The sequence below is a fragment of the Rhineura floridana genome, chromosome 6 (assembly GCF_030035675.1).
Source record: "Rhineura floridana isolate rRhiFlo1 chromosome 6, rRhiFlo1.hap2, whole genome shotgun sequence".
Taxonomy (NCBI): Eukaryota; Metazoa; Chordata; class Lepidosauria; order Squamata; family Rhineuridae; genus Rhineura; species Rhineura floridana.
In genome coordinates this window covers 39,189,696-39,213,392 of record NC_084485.1, presented here as the reverse complement: position 1 = coordinate 39,213,392, position 23,697 = coordinate 39,189,696, and the positions used below count along the sequence as shown (strand labels likewise).

General features: G+C 39.3%; 1 long non-coding RNA gene across 2 annotated transcripts in view; it reads left to right on the top strand.

The window, feature by feature from the left end:
- Positions 1–3,134: 3,134 nt before the first annotated feature.
- Positions 3,135–23,697, top strand: part of LOC133386613 (uncharacterized) — a 43,059-nt gene continuing 22,496 nt past the window's right edge. The window contains exons 1-4 of one of the 2 annotated variants that reach the window (XR_009763213.1): positions 3,135–3,395; positions 7,617–7,689; positions 8,516–8,562; positions 17,514–19,185. This is a non-coding gene — a long non-coding RNA (uncharacterized LOC133386613). Of the gene's footprint in view, positions 3,396–7,616; positions 7,690–8,515; positions 8,563–17,513; positions 19,186–23,697 lie in introns of those variants that run through there. The other variant, XR_009763212.1, reaches the window with a different exon arrangement.

Sequence of the window (23,697 nt, the reverse complement as noted above, 5' to 3'; positions counted from 1 at the left end):
ATGTCAGGGCGCTATGTGCCCTATGAAAAGGGGTGGAGTGTGCCTTAAAAAATCCATGTTGGATGCACCCATTACTCTATGCCCATCAGAGGAGAAAAGCCTTAGCAAAACTGATCCTGCCAGGGATGGGAGAGAGATTGAGTTCGGTTTGCATTTTATTGGGAACCTATCTAATATGAACTTCACAAAAGAACACACAAACTGAAATGCAGCTATCCTTTGAAATTTGCACTTTGCTGAATTTGATTATGCAGTTCTCCAGCCCAAAAGTGTATACGAGAATGTGCATACCAAAGGAAGGTATACATAAAAATCCACATTACTGAAACTAACATACAAAAGTACATTACATTAGGGACTAGGGTTGCCAGGTTCAGGGGCTGAGACTGATCCTGTATCTTTAGAAGAGGAAGTCAGCCAAGTGCAGGTGTTCTTGCAACTCTGTAATGGGAAAAACCACAAGGTGGAATTCTCCCTTCCCTCTGCACAACTTTTAAAGATACAGAAGACCTCTTGGTTACCAGGCCCAGCCTCCAAGAGGTCTTCTGCATCTTTAAAAGTTGTGCAGAGGGGACTTCCGGGAAGGGTGACTTAGCCTGTGCCTGCTTTTGAGACGGGCTCCTGCCTCAAAAGAAGCTTATTCAGATATATCAGTCAGTTTTTTCTTTTTTTTTTGACTGATTAAACTTCTCCCGGGTAGGGAGAAACGAAGAGATTAACCTCAAAGCCTATTTTTGTTGGGACGACCAGATCTCATTAATTTATGGGACGAGGTCCAGCCGACGAAGGTGGGACGGATTTTCAACAGCAAGCTCTATCTGTTAAAGCGAACGTTCATCTTATCTTCTAAGAGAGAACGCACTAACAGGCAAGCACCCTTCTTTCTATATTTTTCTTTTACTTGACTTAAATTGTTGCTGTTTAAAAGAGATTTGCCAGATTGATCGGTTTTTGACATCTCACTGGGGAGCCGTAACTTCTCTCTGCTACGCACTAATTAATAGCTTATCTCTGTTTTTGTTGCAAAAAGCTGTCCTGGATTTGCATTCTAAAGATACACACAGAAGAGGGATTTCTATTCCAGATTTTTATTTTGAAAAATATTATACTGTTTTGAGACTACTCTCTTTTTGGTCTATTTTATTTTGACGAATCTGTTTCTTGACGATTGCCATTAATTGCTTCGATCCTGGGAACTGCATTTTGTTTACTTAACTATTGGAGAGATAAGGCTGTCTGCTCTGTTTATACTGTGATGTCACCAAGTTTGGAGTATTAACCCAATTGTTGCTGAAATAAGAAGTGGTTTTCCTATATTTTTCTTTTAAAATGGCAATTAAGAAAGTGGCTGAGAATCTGGAAATAACTATGTTTCAGAGAATAATGAATGAGATTGAGATAACGAAAATTGAATTGAGTAAAATGAAGCAGGAGATTAAAGATATAAGGGTCCCTGTGAGAGAGGTGACCCTGGAAGGGGTCCCTGTGAGAGAGGAGACCCCGGAGATTGGAATAGGGGTCCCTGTGAGAGAGGAGACCCTGGAGACTGGAATAGGGGTCCCTGTGAGAGAGGAGATCCCGGAGATTGGAACAAACGTGGAACAGGAACAAGATTTGGAGTCTATGGACTTTAGAAATAAAATCTATTGTTTGGAACTCAATGTTATCTCTGAAGAAATTAATGAAGATTCTAGAGATAAAGTTATCAATGGCATGGATTATCTTCTGGACTGGAATGATGTGATGGAGCCCAATATAGAGAAAATCTATGGAATTAACTGCAGCCATGTGACAATGGAAAAACTTTTAAGAGATGACCCAGTGTATTTTGAAAAAAAGAACAGAGATATGATTTTACAGCAGTATTTCAGCAACTTATTCAGAATGGATGGCAAGAAAATATTTGGGATAGAGGTAATTCCCATCAGACTCTTATTATATGACTATGGCTTTGACAGCAAGATTATTATGGAATACTGATAATGGAAGATTGGATATTGAAATTACTGGACTTAACAAGACTACTGAAGATGGAAGATGGAAAATGGAACTAATAGAGATAATAGAACAATGGCTACTGAAATTACTGAACCTAACAGATTCTGATGTGATGGATTAATTGAAATGTTTATTTTGACTATGGTTATGACAATAAGATTATCATAATTAGTAATGAGATGGATTAATCGATATGCTTATCTGGAAAAAAAAATTGATAGATATATTTCTTAAAGAATTGAAACCTCTCTTTGACTTTTTGTGGAAAGAATAAAGTAATGTTTATGAGATTTGATGATTAAGTAAGATAACTACTGGAGGAAAGTGATTTTATAATATGACTTAAGAGACAGGATTGCTATATATTATAGACTTATAACTGATTTGATCTTTGACAAATGGGAAGTCAATATTTTACTCTTTATTTTTTATTTTTTTTTTTTTTTCTTCTTTTCTTTTTTTCTTTTTGTTTAACTATTTTTGATTTTGTTTTTTGTCTTTGAATGTTTTATGATTTTGTCTTGTATGTTTTATGAAAATCTGAATAAAAATTATTGAAAAAAAAAAAAAAAGTTGTGCAGAGGGAAGGGACAATTCCACCTTGTGGTTTTTCCTATTATAGTGTTGCAAGAACACCTGCACTTGGCTGACTTTCTCTTCTCCTAAGGATACAGGATTAGTCTCAGGCCAAGAACCTGGCAACCCTATTAGGGACATTGCTTGCAAAAATGTGTATATAAGGTGTGTGTGCTAAAATGTTATCAATTTTAAGGATGTTTTAAAAAATGCAAACTGATGCAAATATATAGTGAATTGAATTTTACTACTGGAAAAATGAGGATCAGAGATAAACCAAAATGGACAAATTTGCCCATCCTTAAGCCTGTGATAGGTAGCAACATCATCCTGAGGAATGAATCAGGAAGCACTGGAATTCCCCGATGTAGCCTGTAGTATAGCTGACTGCTGTGGAACGAATCCCATAAGCTTCCCTGTTGCCCACAAAGCATGGTGCTATCTCTGAGACCCATTTGACTGGGCAAATGGGAAGACAGGATTCTAACTCAACTATCCTGCTGAGACTATTTTTTTCAATCCCCCTCCCACCTGCAAAGAGGATACCTGCCTATTATCCCTGCAGCTGACTGAGAAACTATAAGTTTATCTTGTTGAATGTAAGACTGAACTTTACCACTTTTTTTAATCCAGAAAAAAAACCCACAACTACTTTATTGTCCCACATATCATGCAATTGCATGTCAGCCTGTGGTGCTAACCCAGATGATTAAACAGATAACAACTTTGGTAGAGCTGGCAGACTCCTTTCTTTTAAGAGAAGCTTCATTCTTCCAGAGTATTACAGCTCAGGGACTCTGATGAATATCCTTTGTTTAAAGGTAAGTCCACATTGCCAACATTTGTGTGATTTATTCTATTATATAGCGCTACAGAGGTCCATGCTCTTCTATCATGATTTGTGCTCTGTTCATGGTTTTTAATGCAATAATGGTTACAGTACATAATAGGTATCCAAACGTCCTCTGAGGTTCTTTTGACATTGCAAATGTGGTTTGGACAAATGTTTTGCAATTCCTTTGGGCTTTTGTCCCACCCTTCTATTGAAAAATTTCCCCAGGTTGTATGCTATTTGTCTTTAAATTTGAAAATATCTGGTTGCATTTAATTTTATTGACTTAATTTTAAGGGTTGCATCTAAAGCAGTGTTAGCAGAATCTCACTGGTGCAACATCACTGTTTCCTCTCCTTCCCTGCATGCCCACAAAATCTTCTTCAGAGGCCCCCCCAACCCCCTGGAGGAAGCTGTTTTTGAGGACTCATGAGGCACTGCAGTGGAAATGAAAGGAGGGGAAAGTTCTGTTCCTCCACCTCAAGTCTCTTGCCCTAGTGCAGGAGTGGCAAACCTTTGGTTCTCCGGATGTTGCTGAACTACAACTCCCATCAGCCCCAGAAAGCATGGCCAATAACCGTGGAGGATGGAAACAGCAAAGAACACCTAAAAGGCATTTTAAAACAGTCACATACCTTCTCAGCTATACTGACATCATCCATACCTGCTCATACCTGTCTGTTCTCCATCTTTTCCCCCTTCCTGATCTTACAATTCCAACATATTTAGTAGCACACAGAGGTTGTGTAACTATGATTTACAATATAGCAGAGCTTGGAAAAGTTACTTTTTTGAACTACAACTCCCATCAGCCCAATCCAGTGGCCATGCTGGCTAGGGCTGATGGGAGTTGTAGTTCAAAAAAAGTAACTTTTCCAAGCTCTGCAATATAGTGGTGCATAGGTAAACGAAAACCATGTTTAATATTGAGAAATGAAGATAGGCGGGACTTGTCATGTTTCAACCCTGCCCAGATCTTGAACCTGAGATCTCAGAGGAAGAGTATGGGCTCAGGACCCTCCTGCAGATCTCTATGCTTGCTAATGTCCCTGAAGAGCTGTATGGGTCCAGATATTTGTGCTGTAGGACTGGAAGTACCCATACTAACTGCCTGGGTCCTTAGATGGTTTTCAGGTCCCCCTCCTTCTATCTCCTAGGGCCACAGAATCAGAGGAGATGGCGAGCCAGGTAGGTGTTTCAGAGCTGCCATCAAAATGCCCAACTAGCCACATGTGAGGCCATTCAGGATGAGGGGGAAGTGCATGGAAACACCTGCTCAGAATGAGGAAGTAGTGGAACCTGTAGTCTGAGCTGCTTCATTTTTAAAGCAACAGCTCTCACAAGCTCCAGCCTTCTCGACTTGGAGTGGTGGTGGACAGGAATTAGTGCTTGTCTTAATGAACCTGGATCCCCAATTTGTAAAAGCCAATTTAGATCTACCTGGACCACAGAGCATGTTTGTCTGTGTGGCCATTAACATAACAAGTGTTGAAATCAATCCACATCAGGAGATGGAACGGGTAACAGAGCTAGAGATGTGGGACCACTAATAATTAGGGTTGCCAGGTTCAGGGCCTGAGACTGATCCTGTATCTTTAGGAGAAGAGAAAGTCAGCCAAGTGCAGGTGTTTTTGCAACCCTGTAATGGGAAAAACCACAAGGTGGAATTCTTTCCCCCTGCTCAATTTTTAAAGATACAGAAGACCTCTTGGAGGCTGGGCCTGGTAACCAAGAGGTCTTCTGTATCTTTAAAAGTTGTGCAGGGGGAAGGGAGAATTCCATCTTGTGGTTTTTCCCATTACAGAGTTGCAAGAACACCTGCACTTGGCTGACTTTCTCTTCTCCTAAAGATACAGGATCAGTCTCAGGCCCTGAACCTGGCAACCCTAGTCCCTAATGTAATGTACTTTTGTATGTTAGTTTCAGTAATGTGGATTTTTATGTATACCTTCCTTTGGTATGCACATTCTCGTATACACTTTTGGGCTGGAGAACTGCATAATCAAATTCAGCAAAGTGCAAATTTCAAAGGATAGCTGCATTTCAGTTTGTGTGTTCTTTTGTGAAGTCCATATTAGATAGGTTCCCAATAAAATGCAAACCGAACTCAATCTCTCTCCCATCCCTGGCAGTCTGTGGCCAGCATGCACGTTTTGTAGCTACAATTTTAAAACCATTGGCCTGTTCTCTAGGCCAGTGATTCCCAATCCTTTCCCTCCATGGACCACTTGAAAAAGGCTAAGGGTCTTGGACCATATAATGATTTTTTTGCCTGTTGTAGCAATTTTGATGATTGTGCTAGACGCTGTATGATTTTCAATTGTATCTTTACAGACATGGCATGGACCACCTGAATGAAGTCCATGGACCATTGGTGGTCCATGGGCCACCGTTTGGGAACCCTGTTCTAGGCTTGAAAATAGTTTTTGAAATCATAGCTGCTTTCTGTCATCCAATGCAGGAAGCATGAAAACTGTAAATCTGTAATAGGAGTTGGGGTCTCAAACCGGGAATGTTCATCACTTTTGTACAACTCCAGTTCCCTGACGCAATGGTTGAAAGTTACATTTCTGTATTTTCCCCCTTGACTTGACTTACTCAGAAATTAATGAAAAGTCTTGTAGGCAGCAGTGGTTGGTGCAGTGGCATAGGCAGGGTCGCCTGCATACCCAGCTTCCCAACCTGGAACTAATCCGACATGCCTGTTGCCCCCCTGCCTTGTGCTGAGCTCCCATGCCTCACCCCCTCTGCCTCCTAGCAAGTGGCGTTGAGAAGCCAGGCACATCAACACTGCCCTGCCTGCCCTGCCCTGCCGACCACGGCTGCTTGTAGGCCTCTTGAAATCCTGGCCTTGAACTTCTCTCAATGATTGTTGGGTGGGCTCATGGCAAGTGGAACATGCTGACACTGCATTTTGCTGAGGTTGCTATGTTAAATATAGCGCGTTCAAGTCAATCCCTATGGATGCTTCAAGCCTGGCAAGGGGGGGTGTCGGGAAATGGGAACTGCAACTATGTATTTCCAGTTGTATCGGCTCCAGGTTTTGGAAGGCCCTTGGGCAACACATTTTCCATGGACCCCCTTCCCTCTGTGAGTCTACCTCCTCATTGCCATTATCACCAGCTGTTGCTGCTCCTTTTCCACTGCCTCCTTCCTTGCCAGACAGAGAGCTAGCAAGCAAGAAGGCAGTGGCAACTATTCCTCCTCCTTGTCATTGCCACTGTTGTCTGGGCCAGGTCAAGGGGTGGGTGAGTAAGCACCCACCTACTCCTGCAATGGTGAAGGAGCAGGTCCAGTGGGCCCCTGCTGGGGCATGGGCTGTGGGCCCTTGGCAGATGCCAAGCCTTGCTGTTTCATGGGATGGTCTAGGGCAAGGGTGGAGAACCTGTTTCATCCCAAGGGCCACATTCCCTCCTGAGCAAGCTTCCAGGGGCCACATGCCAGTTGTGGGCAAGGCCAGAGGAAAAAGTGGGGTGCTCCATCAGGCAAGCAAAGGAGTTCAAGGACACAATCTGGCCAGGATTGTGAAATCCTGAAGGAAAATCCTGAAGGACGGTGCAGGGCACGGACAGTGAGGGGTGTGATTGGGGAGGGGGTGTGGTGTGGGGAGAGTCCTGAGGGCCAGACAGAGAGGCTTGGAGGGCTGCAGTGGCTCCTGGGCCTCCCTACCCTGAGTTTAGATCCCTGTTTTATTGGATGCAGTGGCGGCTGTTGGCTCCAACATGTTCAGCACCTTGGACAGCTCATTGAAAGTTCAGACTAAACCCCAGAGTGGATTCCACTGTCCCACTGAAATGGAGCCACAAGCCACCACTGATTGGATGGTTTAGAACCCGTGGCTTAACTTACTCTCTTCAGCTGAGCCCAGCCAGAATCCCTGATTATTCATTCAGCTTTGCTTTGGCTGTTTCATATTATAAGGAGTAATTGCAAGAGAAGGCTGCAGATAGAGTGTTTAAGGCAGTTTATATGAAGGATTACCACACGCGGTGTGTACACATCCCATGTTTGCCTCTGGTTTGTATTGCTTCAAAGTCTGTCAAATCTGCTTGATTAAAGGCAGAGGGGGGAGGAAGAGAAAGAAGCCCACATGTACACTAAATGAAATGAAGCATCTCTTGACCCACTTTCAGCTCTTCCAGAATTGTTGTCTGTCTTCACTCTACAGCCATTTCATACTTAGATGTGCAACTTCCTTTCCCTCCTGTAGGTGTCACTGTTGGACCATTTTGCAGATTCCCCAGGTCCATAACAGGGATGATCTCTGCTCCGTAGTGAATAAGGTATATTTATTCACAGCTGTCGTAGATCTCTTCTACCTTTTGAATAGTTCTGGTGAAAACGTTTTGTGTCCTCCAGGCTCCAGTGCTGTATTATCTTTATGTACATTACTGGGAATGATTAAAAGCATGTGTTTTAGATGTGCTTGATGGAGAGTGCATATATACATTAGGAAAGTACAGTATTTGAAAGGCCTTGTTCGTAAGAGACTGAGGTGGGGGCCATTGTGCCCACTGTCTGTCCCCTTCTCCTCCAATTGTTCAGCTGAAGATGTGCAAAGAACCTTTTTGCATGTGTATAGGTGCTGCCTAGGTGATTGGGATCCTATAAAAAGTAGGGCTCCTGATCAGATATACAGAGGTTGCTCAAGCGTGTGCAGAGTATGCGTGAAAGACTTTATGCACCATCAGCTGTGGTTATTGGGGACAGAGTCTGCAGTTGTGATCCTACTTCACCCTCCTTGCAACCAATGTATTTGTGGAGAAGACATGGACAGCGCTAAACCTCAAGGGAGATATTGCATTTTCTTATGTTTTGCATTTTCCCTCTTTACAGCTTATAAATGGGGGTGAGGACAGCAGCAGTGGTAGACTGATATTTGTACTTGAGAGATAGAATTGTTTCCTGAATTTGTCTATCATTCTGATAACTCAATTTTCTGAAGTTATCATGTTACAACTTAACTGACAAACTTACAAATGGTATGTCACAGAGGTGGGTTAAACCAAAGACATCACTCTGCTCTGCCAGTTTAAGTGGGAAGGAGCTGCCTGGACAAATACATGCCCTTTGCCCTGCCACCGCTTAAACTTGCTTCTCTCTTTTTAGATTACTACTAGCTGTTTGGGGAGTCCTATGGGACTGGAAAGAGAAATGTAAGTAAAAATACTTTTGGCCTACAAGTTTGAGCAAACAGTCTTACCGCTATAGGCATTTAGTAGAAGGTCTTCTGGTGTTTATTTTTGGATATCACCCCATATGCCTGGCTCTCAGATGATTAATCATTTTACTTTTTTTCCAATGAAGCATGGAATGTCCCCCCCCCCAAATCTGGATGTGTGTGGGAGGAGAAGGAAAGGTAATATTAGCTGACTTTTTGGAGCCAGTTAAGCTAAGGCTTAGTGGGTTGTTGGAAGTGATGAAAAAACAGCAACGTAAAACATGTTTCAGCATTGCGAGGTTGCTTGTGGATAAATCTTTAACTGTGATTTAACTACGAAAAGTCTGCTTCAATTTATTACAGATACTTGTCAGGTTCTGGTACCAGAGATGGGTTCTTTAATGGAACTGAATGAAGAGCTTAGCAACATCATAGCTAAGGATGAGCAAAACTGTTAGTTTCACTTTCTCTTAGTTTTTAATTTTTTCAGTCTTAAATTCTCCCTATTTCTACATCAGTTTATGAATTCTGAAATAAAAAGGAAGTCTTCATCAGCATTTTAGTGCTTCTACTATAACAAGTTTGTCTGCAATTTTGCCTAATAGACACATTTTTGCAAACAAATCCCCAAATATAATGCATTTATGCACACTTTATCTGAGTGTATGCATTTTTGTACACATTTCTTAGCTGCAAAACTGCACTGCAACATTCAGAAAAGTGTGACTTTTGAAAGATGGTTGTGTTTTGGTTCTCATATTGTTTCAGAAAGTGCGAATTTGGTAAATTTGTCTTTAAATGTGAACTAAATTAAACTTCTCCCCCATTCCTAACCACAGCAAGTATTTTGGATGTTGTGGGGGTGGTCCTGCCACTTAGAGAGAAGATGGATCCTTTTGGTACCAAACAAAAGTTCAGAGAAGTTGTGTAAGAAAGAAGGTCTAGTTTGGCATAGCAGGACAAAAGTTGCATCTTGGCTTGTGCAGGGTGGATGGGATCAGCATGTGCTGCAGATCCACAGGCCCCAAAACCTCATGGTGGGGGTGGGGTAAATGATATAGTACTGTAGTAGGGTATCTGATCCTAAAAAGAAACTTCTGAGCAGATGGAAGTGTCTTCTAGACTAGGGATGTGGTTAAATTTTGCAAAATTCAAATTTGACACTGCATTTCCTATTTATTAGCATTTTATTTATCCTCATGGATTGGTTTTTTTCCTAGCGGTTTTCTTTTAAAAAAAATCCCCTCAAAATATTGATATTAATATTGATATTTTCCTCAAAATATCAATATTAATGTTGATGTTTCATTTAAAATATTGATTTTTTAAAAATATTAAAAACATTATTTTAAAAAAATATCGATATTAATATCAATATTTTTGCAGGAAAAAACATATCGGTATTTATAGCAAATAGTGAACATTGATCCCTGACAAAGTGATACCAGGAGGAAGTTTGATGGAGCGAAATTCAAACTGGCACCAAAATGCGGATCCCATACCTATTCTAGATAAGGCTTGATTCAAGTGCCAATGAAACATTTGGAATTGAATCTGGAGAGGGACAGGAAGTTATGTTCACACAGTGTGGAACCCTTGCAAGGTATGCTTCTAGCTTAAAAGGCCCCTTAGGGTAGAGCCCCTGTCAGGGCTAGTATTAATATTAATATTCTTCCTCTCCCTTCACCATAATGTCCAAGGGCAGGTTGAAAATGGAAATGGACTGCCTTCAAGTCGATTCCAGTTTATGGCGACCCAATGAATAGGGTTTTCATGGTGAGCGGTATTCAGAGGTGGTTTACCATTGCCTTCCTCTGAGGCTGAGAGGCAGTGACTGGCCCAAGGTCACCCAGTAAGCTTTGTGGCTGTGTGGGGATTCGAACCCTGGTCTCCCAGGTCGTAGACCAACAGTCTAACCACAACACCACGCTGGCTCTCGCCTAAGGGCAGGTTACAATGATGTAAAAATGCTATATTAAAATTACTTAAAACAATTTACAATCAAAAGAATTGGGTGGGTCCTAAAAGCCTGTCTGTCTTCCTGCCTGCCTGCCTGTCTATCTCAGGTGTCACACTTCTTCAGCATACACTGAAAACTGCAGAATGAAGGTGTCAGATGCTCCTTTGTGGGGAGGGAATTCCACAACTTAGGGGCTATCACAGAGGGCAACCTCTCCAGGGCCACCACTATCCCAAACTTCTGCAGTGGAATTACCAAGCAGGCTCCCTCTGGCAATCTTAACACCCAAGGTGGTCAGTGAGGAAAGAGTTGGAGTGAGGTGGCCCTCTCAGACAATGGATGCTGAGTGGTGGGGAGAAGGAATGAGAGGTGGAAGACAGAGCGGTGCATGCCATGTGACATGCCATGTGCCAGCTGTGCTAACCTGCTCTCCACAGGAGTGATGGATACTGTCCCATCGTATGTGTGTAAGGGGGGGAACCTCTCATTTTGCTACTGGAGATGAAGGACATCTTGGGCCAGCCCTGGCCTCCTCATACAAAGATTTTGTTATGGATCTCTCTATCACAAAAACTTTGTGCGCATCCTCATAAACAAAAGGGCTTCACTCACTGCAACAACCTTTCATTCCTCCCCAATGATTACTTATTTTCCCCAAACTCCCAGCAGAACAAAGCAGTTCAAAAAAGAGAACGCACTAGATTAATCATTCTTCTCATCCCAAATGGCTAAAATATCTTTATTCAAAAAACCTAAGGGGGGGAGGAGGAGGGGACAGCAGAGCAGAGGAGGAGAGTTGGGAAGCAGAAAGCAAGATGCACAAAGCAAAAGAGAGGTTTAGGCAGCAAGCCACAAATACATACCATCAATCATATTGCAGTCAAAAATGTTCATGTATTTGGTACCTGCTAGTTATTGGCAGGACTCGGGAAGTCTCTAGAGTGCAATCTTTGAGAGTCTCTCTCTCTCTTTTTTTTAATGTTCCATTTTCATCTGAAAAACTGTTTGTCAGCACCAGAATGGCAGGTGCATTAACTCCCTCAGAACCAGATTATAGAAAAAATTGCAAACACAGGGAAATAAGACATTAGCCAACTCCAGGGGCCCTTTCTCTTTTTCTCTCTTGTTTTTCTTTTGAAAACTATTTTCAGAAACTCATATGCACATTAACGTTCCAGGGTTACAGAGAGGGTGATATTTCACCTTGGTTGCAAATCTCTTGGTTCTGATTTAGAGGAGACAGATGGATATCTGGTCACTTTTGACCCGGAAATAGATCAGTATTTTGTGTTTTAAAAAATGTTGTTTTCTGTGTGTTACTGAAGGAGAGAATTGTATATCAAGGCCAGTGCTGTGTTGAAAGTTTTTCTCATCCCCCTTGCCCCAGCCATTCTCCATCAATTAACGGTAAAAGAAACTGCATTCTAAAATTATCAAAGGGGAGGGAAATGTTTGATAAAATTCTCAAGGATGAGGCACAATGTCTTGTGATGCACTAATATTACTTTGACGATAACTGAAGGATTTTTCTGAGTAGGGATGAATATATAAATTTCCCTCATTTTCTCATTTTTTCAGTCTTAAATTCAGTTGTTCACATTTCCACATCTGTTTGTGATATATATTAAAAAGTCCTTATAAAAATTCATCAGCATTCTTGTGTGAATTTCTCCTAATATGCACATTTTTGTATGCAATTTTCCCTAATATACACAATATTTACAAAGCAATTTTCCCTAATATAACTTTTTTGCATGTTATTTTAATTTTCATTTATATGCATTTTTGTTCATACTACCTTTTTGGAGAAGTGCTAATCTCAAAGGATGGCTGTGTTTCAGTCCTTATATTGTTTTGGAAAGTACAAATTAGATAGGTTTGCCTTGATATGTGAACTGCATCACATTTCTCCCCCTTTCCTATTTGTGAGTGTCCACTCTTTCATTCTACAAATCATTTCAGGAGTGGTCTGCATTATGGAGACTTCACAGGTGCGTTAACTCCTCTCATGGTTTTTTCCCCCCAATCAGGAAGTGTGGATAGTTGGGGAGGCTGCAGAGAGGAGGAAACACACAGAGAGGGGGGGAAATGGAAGGGGAAAAAACCTTAGAGAACTGGAGGACAGATTTTGGTGTAGCAGTAATCTGCACCTCAAGGCCCCTTGCAACGAGACAGGAATAATCAACAAATGATTTACTTCCGTCAGATCAGGTTTTTTATTAGTTGTAGCCGGTGGCCAATACTTGACAAACAAATACCTTGAATTTAAAATCAATCCCTAATAGCTTCTTTTCCAAATTTAAAAACAAAATTATTTCCTTCAGTGGAGGTGATTGTTTTCTCCCTTTCTCTGTCTTTCCCTTTCCGTTTACGGCAGAACTCATATTGTTTTGGCAAATGTGTGCTTCTAAATTCTTTGTTGGTGAGGGAATGTGGAGGTGAGGGGAACTTACAGGGGGAGGTTCAGCAGGTTGGCTGTGTGTGTGTGTGTCTGTGCTTGACCCTCCTGTTCCCATTCACCTCTTCAGGTAGAGGCTGCACCCTCCCCATGGCTGATTAATTTACAGCACAATCCTAACCATGTCTACTTAAAAGAAAGTCCTAATGGAGTTCAATGGGGTTTACTCCAGGTACATGGAAAGCAAGTATTGGATTAAATACTTTTATATTTCATAGCCCAGGGTCTGACTCTTGCACACAAGAGGAGAAAAAAACTTTAAGCCATATTACTTACGCAAACTGCAAAATCTCAAAGCCACCATTTTCTGACGTTGAAGTTAAGCCTAGGCATGCCTGGATCAACAAATCATAACCCTGGCTTCATTTATTGGCTACAATCCTGAAAGGGAGGGGTTAGGGACAGAGCTTGGAAAAGTTACTTTTGAAAACTACAACTCCCATCAGCCCCAGCCAGCATGGCCACTGGATTGGGCTGATGGGAGTTGTAGTTAAAGCTAGGAGCTGTTATAAAGATCTGTAAAACAGATTTAACAGTCGTGCGGGGCGGTTGACGTTTTGGTGTATATCTTGGGAACCAGACCACCTAGAAACTTAATTTTTTTAAAAAATTGAAGCTGAGAGGCTGGAGATTAAGGGCTGCTAGCTGGAGAACCAGAGGGGACCCACAAAAAATGGAGACTCCTGCCCAAAACTGGAGACCTGGTAACCCTACTGAGAGACCACCTCCTTCCCTACATACTAATGAAAATATTATTTATTACATTTGTATACCGCCCCATAGCCGAAGCTCTCTGGGTGGTTTACAACAATTAAAAACATTAAAAACAAATATATAAATTTAAAAACACATTTAAAATATGTCTGCATTTAGTGCAAATTTCTCCAAATATACATTTTTGTGTGCATTTTGCTTAATATGCATATGTTTGCAAAGCCCTAATATTTGTGCATGTTATCTTCTCTTATGGATTTCATGCACTCTTCATCCTAGTAAATGCATCTTTGTACACATTACATGGCTGGAGAATTGCACTGCAAAATTTGAAGAAATGAATTTCGAAGGATGGTTGTGTTTTGGTTCATGTATTGGTTCAGAAAGTGCACATTTGTCAAGTTTGCCTTTAAATGAAAACTAAATTGAATTGCATTCCTTAGGCAGAAGTCTGAGATCAGCTGAGGTGAGCCATAGGATGAGGCCAGTAGCCAGGGCCAAAGTATAAGCTAGGACTGAAGGACAAACAAAGGACACAGGAATACACCAGGGAGTTGGGACCACACATGGAATCTGATCCCCCTGTGTACATTGAATTAATGCACACCCAATCAAGGTGAATATGATCCTAAACAAAACAAAACACAGATGCTATGCCACTGAGCTACAGCCTTAGCCCCAGTTGGTATATCCAGTCTCAGTACACAGACTGACAGCAGCTTTCCAGGGTTTCAAACATAGGTCTGTCCCAGCCCTGCCTGGAGATGCCAGGGATTGAACCTGGGATCTTCTGCATGCAAAGCAGATGCTGTACCACCATTTGTAACATCATGGTGGAGTACAGCCCTACACTACTGATTTAATTTAACTTGGGGCCTCCTGTATGCAGAGTAGATGTTTTATCATTGAGCTACAGTTCTCCCCATGCCTACAGCCCTTCCCCTTATTTGAGTATATGAATTTAATGAAGGTATCACTCAAAGGATAAATGCCAGTAGAAGGATGCCACATTTGTGAAAGAATAGCATCCAAAGGGCTCCTCTTTTGCCTTAGGCCCAAGCATTGGTCTGGAATCAGAAAGAACTCTAATTCTGTTATTTCACATTTCATATTGCCATTTATATCTATTGGCCTCTTGGTTTGTCTGCCAATGGAAGCAGTTAAATTGTTTACCAACTTTAAAAATTCTCCTGTAGGTAGAAACAGCCAGAAGGTGGCACTCTCGGGCTTTAACTTGGGTTATTCTGGTACTTACCGGAAGAAACAGAAAACAAGTGTGAAGAGAGATTTTTTGAGAGGAGGGGGATCATATTGTTAATTGGTTCACAACTGAACATCAGTTAACATAAAACAAAACTACCTAGATAGATATAGAAGCCTGAATCATGCCCGTTGTTTCTTATGTTTTGGGATCATTTCCCTAGTCAAAGGAACTTTCTGCTTTCAGGGTGAGTTTTTCTTTTTCTCTTGTATTTAAACTGTTCAGTCTTTTTGATACCTGATGCATTTCAGCTACCAATACATCTTTCATAGGCACTGATCCTACTTCCATAAGCTGGAAAACAATAACCAGCATGTTCTAAACATGTATCTCTAAACCTGGATCACCTCCAACTGTATCAGTTAGGCTGGCAGAAACCTGGCTGTGTTTTAAATCTGCTCATACAAATTTTGGTATCTTTAAAGTTCTGGACATTTTGGGAGTGATCTTGATGAGGTTTAGAATATATACATATATATATATATATATACACATATATATATATATACACACATATATATATATACACACATATATATATATACACACACACACACACACACACACACACACACACACATATATATATATATATACACACACACACACATATATATATATATATATATATATATATATATACACACACATATATATATATATACACACACATATATATATATATATATACACACACATATATATACACACACACACACACACACACACATATATATATATATTAAAGTAAGGCCTATGATGTTAGGAAATACCAATTTTGAAGTAATCATAAAACTTTGTTGCAAGGGATATAATGTTCTGCTGTCCAAATACCAGCTTTAAAAGTTGAAGTCCAACTTTTCTGTTGAGCATTGCTCACCCACATTTATTTGTTTTTATTTATCTGTTGCAATTATACCCCACTCGTAAGAGTTTGGAGTGGAATATGTATGATTCTCATGAAGTTGCTTATCCAGGCAAGTTAGAGGACTAGACTTGTTTAGTTTCAGTGATAGAGCTACATCATCTGCCTTCAGACCATTCCTGGAACATACACAGTATAATGTTTTAGGACAGCATATAATATCAAAACAGTATACATGCTTTCATTTGTTAAATATTGAGCAGTATATCTGAAGTCTGATCATTATAAGGATAGTACCTTTCCAATCTAAGCCTGGCTATAAATTAGCAAGAGAGAAAGAAATATGAGATCAATGACCCTTTGGAGTTCATATATATATATATATATATATATATATATATATATATATATATATATATATATATATATATATATATATATATATATAAATCAATCAATCAATCAGGTAACATTTCCTTTGGAGAATATTAGATCCCTCTAGCAGCAAGCCTACTAATATTAAAACGAGAGCTTCTGCAGCTTAATAATTTGCTCATGTATGATCAGCTGAATGGATCATTCCTATATTTCCCGCAATGCTTGCTCAAAGAGTCAACTGTTAGTTTGGTTTTTTAAGGGATGCCCTCCCCTTTGTAGTTCACTTTTCAAAGCCAAAGAGTGCAGAGCATGTCAGATCTGTTCAGCTTTGACTGGCTGTTGTGACAGAACTTGAGCATTTAATTATGATCCTTTCTAGTGCAAGAATTAAGGGGATTCTGTTTGGGGAGTTTGGTTACCAACAGTTCTGCCAATACTTTTAAAAGCACACACACACACACACATGATAATGAGAAGTGGATATAAATGGAATCCTTATTTACACAGACTTAGAGAAGTATGAAGAGGATATAAAAATACAGAGATGAAATTTGGGATAAATACAAAGGTTTCAATGAAGTAAAACAATTGGCTCCCTCTCCTAGAATAACATCTACTACCTAATTGAGTTGTGAAATGTAAATTTTGTGAAGTAAGTTGGATAACCTATATTGTTAATAGAAACCGTGCAGATATATTAAGGTATTAATAGTTCTGAGTCAATAGTTGGAGAAGTAGATCGAATTTAGCTCTGATGAAAGTTTTTATTATTAAATTTTCCACAGTTAAACCATCATTCTGTAGCTCATTTGGAAGATGCATTTGAAATGAAGATAGTTCGGTTAATTTGGTACAAAAGCACTGTTCAGATCTTTTTGTGACTTAATGGGCTAATGGAAGCCTGATATGTTTCTTTCTCTTTCTCTTGTGATGGAGGAAAACTAGATTTGTATTTTCAAAATCCATACACTATGACCATCTAATATGTATTAAAGTTTGATTACTGTAATTTACTGGTTGTCTTATGTTAGGATACTGGTGCAAATGTAAAACTAATTAGAAAAAAAACAGTCTAAGTGCAGAAAAAACCCACTGATAATCTTTTGAATGTTACTCACCCATTTCTAGTATTATACGATCTAAACAGGATAGAATATAGGGCCAAATAAGTAAATAAATCACTGAAAACTAGCAGAGCATACATCAGTATATTTGTGCATGATGCAAGCTTGTTATGGTGCACTCACTGCACATCAAATTGCAGTTTTAAAAGTGTGGAGGTTTTAATTTCTTCCCGTTATGTATTCCAGAAAATATAGGAGAGGAGAAGGAAGAGAAGACAAGACAATCATTTTGATACTTTTTCTTTTGTCAAAAATTGTCAGCTGTTTCAATCTAGTGTGGATGAAATTGTTTTGCCATTTACATATATAATTTATTTGTACTGTTGAAATCTAGTTTGTTATTGCTTGTGTAGAATGCAAACCCATGGCTTGTGTACTGAGAGAAAAACAACAACCCAAATTGTCTGCTGCTCTCAGTTGTAATGAGACACCCATTTTCTTCTGTAGTTTTTCTTCTCTAGAGTAATATGGCTGCACTCTATATACTGAGGGGAGTTTACATTATACTCTGAAAAACACTCTCTCTCCTTTTTGACCTTCTGTTTTCTCTTTCTGCTGAACCAAATCATTTCCTAAAAATCTCTTCTGATATGAGGGATATCCTTTGGCTGTTGAAAATGCTAGTTCATTTATAAAGGATCTTGCAGGATATTATATACTGGTTTCATCTGGTCATTTCCCTCCTTCATAATAAGTGTTTGGTTTTTTAAAAAATGATTTTTACATTTATTAAAAATTATTGTTGGTTTCTTGAAATGTAGCAGGAAAATGTGGCTTGTAATCCAAATGCACGCTTGTACTTAAGTGAGTCCCACTGAAGTGAGTGGAATTTACTCCGAGTACACATTCTGGAATCAGGAACTTAACGTTTATTAGATTTAATGAGATGGCAAATATGGAAAAATGGAGGGAGGGGTTATTATGGTATAGTTTTTTTTAAAACAATTGAGCTAGTGTCTTCTAGAAGGGGGATATGTGTGCTTTAAACTTTAAATGGTGAATTCTCTCTTGCAATTATTTAAATTTAAATGGTGAGTTCTCTCTCTCTCTCTTTAAATGCTTTCTTTCTGATTTTCACAAGTACAATATATTGCATTGTTCAAATATCTCTGATGTTAATAAAGGGAAACTCTGAGCACTGTTTCCTTACTGGCTAATAAGCCCCCAGAGGATCAAATTATTTTTACTTAAAAATGTAAAGTTATGAAAATCCAGCCAAATCCTTTGAATGTTAGAATTAAAAAGCTGAGTATTCATTTTAATTGGCTCTTAGAAACATTTTATATTTCTCCTTTTGTGTTCACAAGTTCAAAGTTCTCCATGATGGGTTTTCTAATGTACATTATGATACTGTAACAATGAAATCTGCTACTCTCTTTTAAGCAGCAAGAGAATTAATTATTGTAGCCTCATTCAGAAGATGTGGCGATGCTTTAAGTTAACATTCTCTAATAGGCATTTAATTCTCATTTAATAAGACCATTATCACATGATAAACAAATGCCGATTGATTATTAAACACATTTATTTCAGATTAATAGAAATGCCAGATTCAGTGGTCATTAAGCATTAGTGAAGAGACTTTTCATTAATAAACTGCTATTTATTTGCCATAGCAAGTGTCTTGTTCAATCTAAATTAAATATCTATTTGGGATCTCTAGCCTGTAGTATTATCAAAGGCATCTGAGTGTTCCATAAAAAACATTTTCATTTTAGATGTGCGAGATGCAATCTCCAAAAAAGAGGGGGGGAAATCAATCCATATAAAAGGAGCTTTGCTGCTGCTAGATAACTAATTATACAGGCAGCACCTTTGTGCTATTCTGTACTAGCTACTCCCCCCCTCCCTTCTGTACTTAGGGGCAGTTTAGAAGTAAATTTAATTACTCATTGATTATTTACAAACTATTTTCTTCTGTAATTTTGTGCATATTTTAAAACAGAAAATATTTTCATTTTAAGAATGCCAACATAGTTTCTGGGGAGAAGTGTCAGTTTCTTGCATCAAAAGTTACAGTGTAATGTTCAATGGAGCTTGCATGTTTTGAATGGATGTTGTATATGAGTAAGTATTTCCTATTGGGAAAAATATATCAAAGGTCCAGGTATCTGGCTTTACATATAAGTTTATATTTAAAAACATTTTAGTAGCTACATGTGTATTGGAACAAAGCTCATGAAGTGTTACATCCACTTGGCTTTTCAGAAGAACTGTATGTGAATATGCAAAGAGGCTCATTTTTATAAATGTGCAGGGTTTGCTCCTTTAGCCATTGTAAAGCATGTTTAATTGAAATAAAAGCTCAGATTGAAGGAGAAAGCAGAGTTGCATATAAACCATTTTAAAACCTTTTTACTGAAAGTGCATCTAATCGCCTTTAAGCGCTATTTAAAGAAAATATGCTTTGTTCAACAGTAAACAAGTGAGCTCCTGCTATTGGTACTAGACAGTGGTAGATGAACTAGAAATTGATGGTAAGCAAATAAAAGGAAATGCTCCATGTCATTGCATACTAAAGTGGAATGAGGTGGTGGTTGTTTAAAGCAATTTGTTAGAGGGTGTTAACATTAGTACTGATTAGTAAAATCAGTGCATTCTGATGTGATTGGGAGTTGCCTGCGAGTTACTATAGGTGAGGCTGTGAGCTTTAGCTATGCAGAAAATGAGCAGAGAGCTGGTGTAGTATAGTGACGCTGGCTGAAAAGTTAATAAGCAATTCCCCCAATTCAAATCCCCTCTCTGTCATATACTCACAAGACAACCTTAGGCAAGCCTCCATCTCACCCTCTTTGCTGTCTGCAGTATAGGGATATCAACATTAGCCTACCTTACAGGTTGTTGCAGGAATTACTGGGATAATGCATGTGAAATGCTTTGAATAGACCTCTATAGTGGGGTAGCCAATGTGGTGCCCTCCACTCCCATCAGCCCCAGCCAGCATGGCCCATGGTCAAGGATGATGGGCATTGTAGTCCAACAACATCTGGAAGGCACCATGCTGGTTACTTCTTCTTTATATAAATGCTGTCATTATCGTGAACTCAGGTGGTGAGTGCTGCCAGGAATGTAGCCAAAATGGCACTATTGAGAAACAAGAGGGAAGGATCGATACGCTTGGATGAACCTTAAGATTTGCAGAAGTATAACAAAACAAAACAAAGATCTAAGGGGGTACCACTCCTTCCAAAAAAAGAGCCCTCAAAAAAAAAAAAAAAGAGCTCAATAGCCACAGAACAAGAAAAGAAAAATGGAAGGAGGGGGAGGAGTACCCTGCTTGGAGGTTATGACTTTTTAATTTTATTTATTATGTGTTATTACATGTATATTCCACCTTTCAACTAAGGGGCTCAAGATGGCATACATGGTTCTTCTCCTCCCCATTTTATCTCCCTAACAATCCTGTGATGGATTGATGTAAAGTGACTGAGCCATGGTCATTCAGGAAGCTTCATGGCTGAGTGGGGATTTGAACCCTGGTCTGCCAGGTCTTAGTTCAACACTCTTAACTGCTACACCACACTAGCTTGAAGAGGAGCACTCCTTTGAGGAGGGAGGATACACTTAGAGATGGAAAGATCTGTCAATTTCAGTTCTCGCAGTTTCTCATTTTTCTAATCTTAAATCCAGTTCTCTACATTATTGGTGCAATTTGCTCTTTTTTTAAAAAAAATCCTTGTGAAAATTCTTCAGCATTTTAGTGCAAATTTCTTCTGCTAAACTTATTTTTGTATGCAGTTTTGACTAATGAAACATTTTTGAAAGCAATTTTCCTAATATAATGCATTTTGGTATGTTCACTAATATATTCATTTTTATGCATTTTCCCCAAATCTGTGCATTTTTGTAAACATTGGGTACAAATTTGGATGTGCAAATTTTGAAGGATGGGTGTACTTTGGTTCTAATATTGTTTCTGAAAGTGCAAATGTGATAAATTCTGCTTTAAATATGAACCAAATCAGATTTCTCCCATCCATAGATACACTGCAGCATGTTGTTGTAGACCCCACTCATAACAGTAATAATTGATAGGTAGGGTTATCTTATGGGCCAGTTTTACCATCTCCTGCAACTAGGTTTCTTTATATTGAAGTTTATATAAGTCAAAGGTACAACACTGCAAAAGCCCTCTTCAGGCTTTATATTTATAGCTAAGTAAACACATGAGAAGGGTCAGTGGAGATGAACACACTAGCTCTTCCTTCTGCCACCTTCCAACATTTTTTGGTAAGTGTAGGAGTACATTTAAAAGTTATTTGACACTATGTAATTTTTGAAATGGTTGTGAAGGTTCATGGCACACACACATACACACACACGATTGGTATTGGCATCAAATTTTGTGCTGGCATTCATAATTCAGATTCATAATTCATCATAATTCAGATATCTGGATATCATGATTCATAATTCAGATATCTGAAGAGTTTACTTGTCATTTCTAGCCCTCACAGTTGTTGAGATTGCTGTCCTGCTACTATCTGTACACTTAGACACAATATTAAGGGAACAGACTGAGGCTGTAGCCACACCATGTATTTAAAGCACTGTCACAACACTTTTAACAATCTTGGTTTCCCTGGGAGCTGTACTTTGTTAAGGGTGCTGAAAGTTGTTAGGAGACCCCTATTCTGCTCAAAGAACTACAATTTCCAGAGTGGTTTAACAATCAATCCTTCTTCCCAGGGAATTCTGGGAACTGTAGCTCTGTGAGGGAAATGGGGGTCTTCTAGCAACTCTCAGTACCCTTCACAAACTACACTTCTCAGGATTCTTCGGGGGAAGCAATTACTGTTAAAATGGTGTAACAGTGCTTTAAATGTGTGGATGTATCTTGACTGGCTCAATTCAGATGTACATTCATGGCTTTTTAAACCATGGCTTATGAGGCTGGAAATGAGCGTCAGGACCTCACTCCTCCACTCATGTGCTATCTTCGTCCCAGAGATCCTGGTTTTATATTATCCCCATTATGTCTTGATCCTGACTTATTTTCCTGGTTATCAAACCAACATTAAACCAGAATTTAATGGACACAACATGGAATTCTAGTTTAAAACAAGCCAGGATCTTCAAGCTGGATGTAGCACACAAGGGGAAGGAGCTTCGACTGTCATTTCTGGCTTCATAAACTATGCCTTGTGAAGCCAGGAATGGACAATGAAACTGGGTCTCTCTCTCATGGCATTCAATTATGTTCCTTTGCTGTTTTCCCTCCACTCGCCTCCTACATGCTCATAACTATCCTAGTTATGAATCATCCTTTGCCAAAAGGAAAAGGGAATCACATTCTGAAAAAGGCCCGATACCAGTTTCGGAATGAAGCATGCAAACATCTCAAATGAATGACAAACAAGCAGTTTTGCAAGTTGCATTATTTGTTTTTATATAACATAGTATTTGTATTTGCTGGGGCTCAAAGGGTACAAAGTCTGCTGTTGTATGTGAGGTGGAACCCTTTTTCTGTCAGTAGATTATAATAAGCATGGATCCTAAGAGCACTATAACTGTCCAGTGACTCAAAGGCTGATGATTTCTTTGCCACACCAAAACCTTGGCCCACATTCTTAGAACACATTTTATGCAGGAAAAAAAAATAACACAAACCCTTCTGAACTGTCCTGATGGAACTGTGCCCTGATAAATCTTCTGTATAGTTTCAGCAGGATCTCTTGGGAGTTTTGGTTCCCAAGGAAGATGGCACCAATGCCTGTTACTAAAAAGATCTGCATCTCTGCTGCTGATTTTATGCAAGTGACAGACACAGTGACTGCCTATTGGATTGCTATGGCTTCATTGGCTGTGCATCCTGCACTGGAGTGCTTGTGTGGAGTTTGTGAGAGCCAGCTCTGCCTTCTCACAGCTCTCCTGCAAGGAAATATATCGTTCTATACTTCCAGAATATTATACAGGAAACATTTCACTCATCAATCATATGCTTTACAAAGAGTGCATAAGACACTGATTTCACAGATTACATTGTGGATTTCATTTAAGAAAACAGATTCAATTTAAATGAGTTTTTGTTAGGAAGGAATGAAGGACAGAGCTCTCTATTATTTTTTTTGTATCTCTTTATGATCCTGAATATTAAGTTGTCAAAAGTGGGACCTGCAACAAAATGTTGTGGTACGGAATGTTCCTGCAGGGTTTCAACCAGCCAGATAAAATCCATGCATAATTAAAACACACAATAAACAATCTCATCAAAGCATCCATAATTAAAAATATCCAATAAGTGTGGGAGAGAGTTTAGAACAGAAATATATACTGAAGACTATATATTCGCTTTGCATTCTTGTTAGGAGCCAATTGAACAGAAACCTGATTTTAGGCCAAGCTACACATTTCACTGTACTGCTGCAAC